The sequence below is a fragment of the Nanorana parkeri genome, unplaced genomic scaffold (genome assembly GCF_000935625.1).
Source record: "Nanorana parkeri isolate BGI_ZX_2015 unplaced genomic scaffold, ASM93562v1 scaffold198, whole genome shotgun sequence".
Lineage (NCBI taxonomy): Eukaryota > Metazoa > Chordata > Amphibia > Anura > Dicroglossidae > Nanorana > Nanorana parkeri.
The window spans coordinates 814,579-824,209 of NW_017306466.1; positions in this window are offsets into that span (position 1 = coordinate 814,579).

The window sequence follows — 9,631 nt, forward strand, 5'->3', positions numbered from 1 at the left end:
CAACAGCAAAGAAATTGAAATATAAAAACATTTATACTGTTAACCCAGAAATCGTTTGGTCAGATGATGATGACGCGGGTCTTTTCTATTCTAGTCTAGTGGTGGCAGTGGTCAGTCACAGTGCGGACCAGGATAAGTGCGGACCTGCGGACCAGGATAAGAGCAAGTGACAGCTGCACAGACATTCCTGTGTGCCAGCAAGGGATGCCTGTGTTGACGCGTTTCCGGGGTCACGCCCCCTTCATCAGAATCTTGCAGACACACAGGAACCTTGCTGGCACACAAGAACGTCCGTGCAGCTGTCACTTGCTCTTATCCTGGTCCGATGTTAGAGTTCCATTCTCTGTCATAGAAGGCTCTATTTTTATCCACCTTTGTGAGTACTACTCTTATTAATTGTTTTAGACTTTAATAAATGTATCTACACTAGAGAAGGCACCCCCTGTTTGTGTTTTATTTCTAGATCTTGCAGTCTCCCTGGCTGGAGTGGGGCAGCAACCTGTAGAATCTTTTATCGTTAACCCTCCAGTTGAGCGGGCCTTTCTGGCGCTTTTTGTCTTCAAATTCATAGAATTTATTCAAGCTACAGGACACCCAAAAACCGAGGTAGACGCTGGACTCTACTTACAGATACATGGAGAAAGGACCTTTAAGTTAGACTGGCACTCTGTGTTCTCCTGATTTTCTGACTGTAAGTAGCTGCAGTATGTTAACACCAAGGACAATCAACCAAACTTTCTGCAAGGTCCACTCTTATACCCAGCTTCCAGCAGCTGATGTTCACCCCCTAGTACTCCCATCCTGGATCCAGAGTCACTCCACCTTGGCAACAGATTCCAGATAGTTTCCCAAAATATTTATACCCTTTCCCAGCATGCACCACTGGCAATAAACCTCCTGCCTCCCCAGGCAGCAGGCAGAAGGCAAAAAGAACACTGAGCTCAGACTGACTACAGCCCAATTAAACAAGTACATTTGAAGAGTCACCCCTGCTTAAGGCAGGGGGTTACGCTATATGTCATAAAAACCAGCGGTGTCACAGTGCCGGCTCAGCAGGATTTGTTGTTCTATCAATACCTACACAGTACTGAAAGTCCACTTAGTTATGAGCTGCAGGGTTTATATGTTCAATTAAGATAAAGAACACAAATCAATAGAGCAACCAATTTGCTTGTACAGGAAGTAGCTATTATTAACACTATTGAAGGACAGAGTGCACTGAATTAGAAAACTACCAGTCCATTTCATGGAGGATTGGGGGGTGAGCTTAAAGAAGAACTCCGGGCAGTAGAAAACTTAACTCTACATTTTCTCCTGCTCGGAGTTCTTCTTTAAAAATAACTAAAGCCTATTCATCCTGATAAATATTGCCTTTAAGCAGACAAAATCTATGCCCACAATTGCCTAATTTACACCTCCAGTGGTCCACTAACCTAATCCACTAAATAGACAAATTGTTCAGAGCTGGATCTGCCTGAATTCACATGCTTCCCCCATATCCTCCACCTGCAGATGTATGCTGGCAATACAAGCTAAAAGGAGTCAGAATCTGCTGATACATGAGCACTGGAGATCTCTTGAACAGAATAAGTTAGAGGGAGGGTCATTTTTTATCAACATAATTGTGCAGTCTTATTTATGAAGGAATTATACCTTCTAATAATCAGGATTATTCAACAAATGCACTCTTCACTGCTGATTATACTTAACTGGCTGTATAAACTTACACTATAAATGTAACATGTGGTTAATCAGGTGGGGGGTTGGTATACAACACAGCAGAGGGAAAGTCTTCTTTAGTGACATACAGTCATGGCCAAAAAGTGGAGAAAAAAAAGCCAAATCTGACACATTCCACGCAAAACTCCAAAAATGGACTGGACAAAATTATTGGCACCTTCAATTAATATTTGGTTGCTCAGCCCTTGAAAAAATAAATAACTGAAATCAATTGCTTCTTGTAACCATCAATGAATTTCTTACACCTCTCTACAGGAATTTTGGATCACTATTCTTTCGCCAACAGCTCCACGTCTCTCAGATTGGAGGGGTTCCTTTTCCAAGCTGCTGTTTTGAGATCTCTTCACAGGTGCTCTATGGGATTCAGATCTGGACTCATTGCTGGCCAGTCCAGTACTCTCTACTTTGTCTGAAACCATTTCTAGGTGCTTTATGACGTGTGCTTTGGTCATTGTCAGTGGCAGAACTACCAGGGTCACAGAGGTCGCAGCTGCGACCGGGCCCTGGAGTTCTGCCACTTAGAAGGGGCCCAGGACAGGAGGACAGGGCCCCTAGTAACTGCTGATTACCAGGATATTTAATATCCCAGTAACCACTAATATCAGTACCGGGAATCCAGCCACTCCCCTGTCACGGCAGAGAGCTGTGACAGGATCGAGAAGTGAGCGAACGCCGGTATGTGTTTGCTCACTTCCCGATCTACTAAGCCGACCTGTGACAGTCTCATTGTCACAGATCGGCTAGAACTATGAGGTGAGTGAAAAGCACTCACCTCATAGTTCTCCTTTAAAGAGAAAGTCCTCCAAATACAGTAAAGTACAGTTTTACTTTTGCTGTCAAATTTGAGGCATCTATATAGGGGTTTATTCACAAAAGGGTGAAGAGTTTGGAGAAGGCAGGAGAAGTGAACAATCTAGGCCAAAATAGCTGAATTGGAAAAATTCTCCAATTCAGCTCACTTTCCAGTTCAGCTATGTTGTCCTAGCTTGTTCACTTCTCCAAACTCTTCACCCTTTTGTGAATAAACCCCTATATGTTTGTTTTGTGTTCCCATTCTCACAGCATAATGAAAAATAGTGGAATTTGGGGAGGAAGGGTGGTGCACTCAAAGGTTCTCTTATCTTTAAAAAAAATGGATCCTTTGTTTTTCATCTGTTCCCCACTGACTGCAAAGTAAAAAGAAAAAGCATAAAGCTAACATTGCTGTGGGAAAAGACCTGGCCGGTTCTACTTGCTGCTTTCATAAAGGAAATAATTAAAAATGAATCAAAGCCTGAACGATGGAGAACACTGAAGGATGCTGTCTCACGCTTTGTCTAGGTGGAATGATAGCAGTTTAATGTAAGGATTGTAGTATATATAAGGTATATGTGGGCTAAAATGCAGTTTTAACTGTGTGTTTAACCCCTTCGTGACTGACGATGTACAGTGTACGTCGCCAGCATCGGGGCTGTTTAAACAGACTCCCGGCGACTTTTGCCGCAGGGACTCTGTTTAAACTTGTAGAGCCGACTATCTGTTTATGTGAGCCATTAACGACATCCTTCGATGTTTATAGTAGAACATTTTCATAGTAGTTTGCTGTAATTGTACGGTAGTTTTCTATGTAAATAAAGCACAATTACTTTACATTCTATATTTGAATTTAATGTTTTTTGTTGAACGGTTCATCTACGAGTATACATCTTACTGCGCTGTGTGACAAAGCCATTTATATTTGTTGCTTTTACAGATTCTGCTCATTATAATATTTATGGAGAAGTCATTATCACACATCTTTTTAACTGAATGTAAAATGGTAATATACCAGAATAAAGCTACATTTTTGTTTTTTTGTTTCAACAGAATTACCCATTTAGTGTATAAGGAAAAGAGTTAAAGTTTATGTTTTACTTACAGATGGAGACTATTCAGCAATTTTCAGAGTTGAGCTGTTAGTGTTCTAAGACCTTATCTGAAATCAAAGGGCTGATTGTAAGGGTCCCTACACACCTTACGATTATCGTACGATAATCGCGGGAAATCCCGCGATCGTACGATGTTCGTAAGGTGTGTGGAAGCCGTGCGACCTCTACTACTGTAAGGTCGCACGACTTTAAACTTACGGACATGTTTGAAAACCCGCCGAGCATCGTACGATGTTCGGCGGGTTTGTGGCATGTCCGTACGATAACAGCCGCACGGGCCGGTGTGCGCAAGCGCACACTGCCCGTTCGGCATTGCGGTCATCGGAAGCCCGCCCCTCAGGGGGCGTGGCTTGCGATCATCGCAAGTACGATCTGCCTATGCAACATAGGCAGATCGTACGTTTTTTTAAGTACCTTACAACCATCGCAAGACAGAAGTCTTGCGATGGTTGTAAGGTGTGTGCCCAGCCTAAGGGTAATTCCTCCCATACAAAACAGCTATCTAGGGGGCATATTGCCAAACAGACAGGCTTATTTTTAACCCCTTCATGACTGAGCTTGTTTTTAGTTTCTGTTCGTAAATGACTGACACACTTTTGACATTTTTGCTGTGTGATTCTTCCACGTCAGTAATATACTTTCTTACAAAGTGCACCCACACATATTATATATTGTTTTTTAGAGGACAGATAGGGCTACATATTTATATCACATATGTGTGTCTAATACCTCACTTAGGACAAATAAAATATAAAAAAAGAGGAAAAAACGTAAAAAAAACCCCACTTTTTTCCCAGTTTTGATTTGTAGTATTTTTTTTACAAAACCAGCAGAGCTAAAAAAAAATGCAATAAATACATTCATTTATTTGTCTTTTTTTTTAATTTTTTTTACACTTATTTTTTTTTTTACACTTTTCACTATTTTTTTTTTTACTTTTCACTATTTTTTTTTACTTAAAAATGTTATTTTATTTATTTAATTATATCAAGCAGTCATTGTGAATTAATCTCACTGTTACTGCTTGATAAATTAATACATTTTTGGTTATTATCAGGCTGCTTCAAACTTCAGAACAGCCGATAATAAGTTAGTGACACTGATCCTGCAGCAGTTCAGGATTCAGCTGTCACTAGTTTTCTGATTGTTGCAACAACGATCAGAAAACTGAAACATTCTTCTTCCAGGAATAGATACATTGTAGGAATAGACTCATTATGTATCTATTCATGAAAGTGAAAGAAAAAAAAAAGCCAGTATAGCTTGAGAGAGCTATCTCTCGATCTATACGAGCTGTCAGAATGCCGGCAAAAGCCGGCATGTGTGTCCGCTCTGCTTTGACTCTCAGACACCAGATATTAAGGTATCGGGTGTCTGAAAAAGGTTAACCCTTTCATTAATGGATGCCTCTAAACTGAGGGATACATTAATGAATGGTAACCGCTGATTCTCAGCGGTTAGCAGCCTTCTAGTGCAGCAAATAACTCGTGACGTACAGTGTACGTGACGAGTTATTTGGTCCCTTTGTGGTGGGACGTACAGTGTACGTCTCCCGTCACAAAGGGGTTAAATAAGGTTTTATTTGATTATTTAATAATAATAAAACAGCTCTCAGTTCTAAAATGTAAGTCAAAGGATATCTTAGGCTGCATTCACACTATAGTGTGAATTTGCGTTTTTACGGATTTCTGTGGCAGGGACTAACAGAAGAGATCACTATGCCTGGACACATCAATTGTGCATCCAGGGCAGGGCCGGACTGGCCATAGCCTATGGATTCCAGGGATAGTGATCTCTTCCTAACCGCATGTAATAGTATCGAATACAAATACCTTCCGTCTGCCTATCACTTTCACCAACTTCCTGGATTCCGAGTGCACTTTACATCTCTTTCCTTGCTGCTTGAGGTGATGTAATCTTGATTTCTCAAGACTACATATCCCATCATGCATTGCTTCCAGCAAGCAATGATAATGTTACATTGTTCAGACGTGGGGCTTAGGGTTGCCAACTTTCCTTCAAGCGAAACCCGAACACTCTAGCTACGCGCTGACTTTTTTTGAGAGCATGAGCCGTGTCTTATTCATATTTAAATAGCGCCACCCATTCATATGTAAATATCACAGTTCAGACTATTTTCAGTAGGGGGCCAGTAGCCCCTATCTTAATTTTGGTTGCCCCTGTCTGCCTGAAATCTTGCATCTGGGTTTCTGCTGCCATTAAACCCGGACACAGCATTCAAAACCCGGACTGTCCGGGTGAATCCTGCACGGGTGACAACCCTAGTTGAGCTGTAGTTCAGAAGGCAGGCTCCGTGAAGGTTGTGACACAAGGAAGTGCATATTCACAGAGCTGTGAAATTGTGTCAGTGCATCAAGGAAGTCCATCCTATGAGCAGCTTCAATAAGTACTTTTTCAAACATTAAGACTGATATCGTTATTAGGAGTGGGATACAACTTATGGAATTGTAATATACAAATACATATTTATTTGTAGTTTTTGATACCCTCTAAACACAGTGCTTTACATAATGTATATTCATATCAGTCCCTGCCCTCCCAGAGCTTACAATCCTAGGTCCCGGTCTTACATAAAGGGCCAATTTATACAGGAGACAGTTAACCTTCCAGCATGGCTTTGGAGGAAATCAAGAGTATCTGGACGAGACCTATGCAAACTCCGTGCAGGTTGTGACCTGGCTGGGACTCAAAGTGAGGACCTCGGTGGTGCACCACTGTAATTCCCATATATAATGCTTTTATAGTTTGTTTTCATGAGTTGTGACAGCTCGACAGCACAGTAACATCAGCTTTCCACAGCAGTGTTAAAAACCTACTGGGCACAGAAGCTGGGAATCAGAAAACCACAAAATTGAACATTTTTAAATTGATGTTTTTTAAGGCAGTTGTGGCAGCACAGAAAACACTGAAATGATTTCATGTATTTTTCTCCCCACAGTGTGGCAGCCCCACAGTACAAGTAGAGGTGCATTAGCATGACCAGTATGTTCGACCAGGTAGGGAAGCTGCTTGCTGAGTGTGGTACTTGTGTTTGGGAGACTGGCGGTACACTTGCAAAAGCAGAGACACCGGCACTTCAAAATGATAAGCAAACGTCTTTTTATTGACGTGCAGCATAACAGGTGTAGCAACAAACGTTTCGGGGTCGCAGAGGATCCCCTTCCTCAGGCAAAAGCATTGAAATAAATAGACGTTTGCTTATCATTTTGGAGTGCCGGTGTCTCTGCTTTTGCTTGTGATTGTTACGGCTGCCACCCGTTCACTACCGCAGCACCCGCTTCTCGAAGGGATTTGCGGTCAGGAGTGCGATGGGACCATGGTTTTTCTGGCGGTACACTTGGGCACTGAGCTTTCAGAGATGAAAACATTATCAAATTGCACGATGAGTGCCTGTTGCCAACTATCACCTATTCACTAATCATCAACTGACCTCTATAGCCACAGGCACTGTGGAGCAATTCATCCTCAAAGTGCACAACAGAAGCAGTGAAGTAATCCAAGCCAAGACACGAATCAACAATTTCCATAACGGCAATAAAAACCTAAAGGGGTTCTAAAGCTTCTCTAAAACGTCCAATACAAAAGTAAGTTTTTTAGGGAGTTCTGTTTGTTTTGAGAACATATAGGGGGTTAGTAATATATAGGTGTCTTGCTGCACTCCTTACCGGTATAGGATGTTCCTTGAAATCCTGGAATGACAGTACTCCATTAATAAATGGACTTTTGTTGACCTCACTTACATGGTGTGCTGGTGACATCCTTTTGCAAACTCATATAGGGGGTTATTCACAAAGCTGCCGAAAAGCAGCCGAGTGAATAATAACTCAGCCGAAGTGAAGTGAGCCAAATGCTGTTCGGCTATTCACTTCAGTCTTGTGGCTGAACATCTGGATCGGCCGAGCCGAAGCTCCATCAGCTCACTCGCTGCTGTTCGGCCCCTATTCACATAGGGGCCAAATGCTAGTGAGTGAATAGCCGAATGCCGCCGAGGTACCGAGCAGAATAGAAAATAAGTAAAAAGAATGAAAAAGAAAAGTTGATAGTTTTAAAAATGTAAAAAAAAATAGGAAAATTAAAAAATAAATAAAAATATTTGAAAGAAAATAAAATATAAAATGATAAGAAAAAAACGCTGCACGCCGACCCAACCACATGCGACGAACTACAGCCGCATAATGACGCATCTGACAGATGCCGGCAAAAGAAAAACAATTGGGCTGAGCTAGCGGTGGCAGGGTCTTCTAGCAGGTCCCGGCCAATGAATAACAACTGGGTGGAGCCGGCCATGACATCACGGCCGGCTCCGCCCAGTTGTTATTGTTTAATGACAGATCAGCGCCCACAGGTAATTTGGCTGGTTGTGCCCAGCTGTCATTTGCATCGAGATCGGTCGGCTTTGGCCGGCCTTTCTCCACGCATCGGCTGTCACTGTGGCTCACTTGAGCCGACTCATATGCCTTCGGCTCGGCTAAGCTGCTCGGCTGCTTTTGGCTGCTGCATAGGCTATTGTGAATATTCCATACAGCAGCCCTTTAGTTCAACTGAACCCAAGGTCAGAGGCGGCCTGAAGAGAGCTGAAGGATCAGCTGAAGCTACGGATGGATCCTTTGGCTCTTTAGTGAATAACCCCCATAAATACTTGTATGTCTATGCTCTAGTCACAGTTTGAGGAATGTAGAGAGGTTTTGTGCATAATATATTTTATATTATGATCAGGATTAAACAAAATCACAATTTTTAAGTTTTTTCACTGTCAGTGTAGTGTATGGAAGCCATGGCTTCTAATGGGTAGGGCTTGGGACCCAACAAAAGATTAACCGCACAGGTTACGGGGAGAAGGGACTAAAGGAACCAAAAAGCCCTCCACCCGGATCAGTGTGTAGCACAGTAAAATATTCTTAGAACAGAAGGTATTCACATTTTTTCATTTCATCACATATCCCATATTTGCTTATATATTGCACTAATTCTGATGGAGGGCTTTAGTCCCTTCTCACCATATCTTGTATGGTTATAGTCTCTTGTTGGAGACTAGGCAGTGATATTCTTCTAAAGAAAAGCAACAGACTGATTACATTAACTCTCTGTCACTCTGCTCTCTCCATCTACCAGCATGTCCCAGGCAGTCTGCATCCAGGGGTGTGCATCTGTACCTGTACAGATGTGCAAGACAGCTTGTGGCCACGTGCAGTTGCGTCCTCTTCCTGAGTTGTACGAGCGACTATACACACCAGATGTCCCTCCTGGATGCAGGTTTCTGCACATGCATGTGAATGAGACCTAAATCACAAATTAACTGATACCGGTGTGGACGGACGGTGCGTGCCCGGCAAGCTGTTCCCTCCACCACTCTCCTCCAACTGATGGCAACAAGAGCCTATTGCCCCACTGCCCTCAGTACCCTCCTCCACAACCTATAAGTTTGGGGAATGGCACAGATCTTCCTGGAACCGGTGGTGGTGACAAGGGTGAATGTTTGGGGACGGGGGCATGGAAAAGTACTGGGCGTAAGGTGAAAAAGAAACTCATAGCATTTAGTACTGCTTGAGTGTTGACTGCCCTAAGGGATTGTTCACACCAAATCCGGACCAGATCTGGATGAGTTTCTGCATATGCAGCGCAATGCGTTTTGAACATGTTTTTGATGCATTCCGGTCCGTTTGTTGTTTTAGCCGAAAATTGGCTTTTGGGTGTAGTCATTGTGTTTCAGAGCATTAGCATGCATTTTTGATGCATTTTAGTGCGTTCCAGAGCAGAAAAAATTGTGCCTCCTGCAGTTCTTCCACATGCACTGGGACTGAACGCTGTGGCGTGAACTAGAGCCCAAAATACCATTGGAATACATTGGACGCATTTTTGATGCGTTCTTAAACTGCTCTGCTCTGCATCTCCCCCGCACTTGGTGTGAACAAACCCTTAGAGACAATATAAGCAAGACTGTTCAAATTGCAACATATATATAT